This window comes from Etheostoma spectabile, chromosome 21, assembly GCF_008692095.1.
Source record: "Etheostoma spectabile isolate EspeVRDwgs_2016 chromosome 21, UIUC_Espe_1.0, whole genome shotgun sequence".
In the NCBI taxonomy this organism is placed as follows: Eukaryota; Metazoa; Chordata; class Actinopteri; order Perciformes; family Percidae; genus Etheostoma; species Etheostoma spectabile.
The window spans coordinates 22,809,441-22,809,775 of NC_045753.1; positions in this window are offsets into that span (position 1 = coordinate 22,809,441).

Consider the following 335-nt stretch of genomic DNA (forward strand, 5'->3'; position numbering starts at 1 on the left):
AGTCTAGAATGACACATTTTAAGACAATGGGATTATGTCTGATATTGAATATAGATTTTATGATTTGTAGTTTCCAAAATGTAAATTGTAAGTTTGTCAGAGATGCTTTAGTTTAGAATGTAGCTTCACCTACTTAATTCATATCCACATGTAGTATATATACCAAATTATTGAAAATAACAGTAATAATGAGACAGTTAAAAACAACCCAGTAATGCGTTAAGTAGAATGAAAATCAGAACACACTAAATCACATTTTGCACAATATTTATTTCTGAATAACATAAGAATTCAAATATTGTTTATATATGTAAAAAGAAACATTTAGAAAGTTT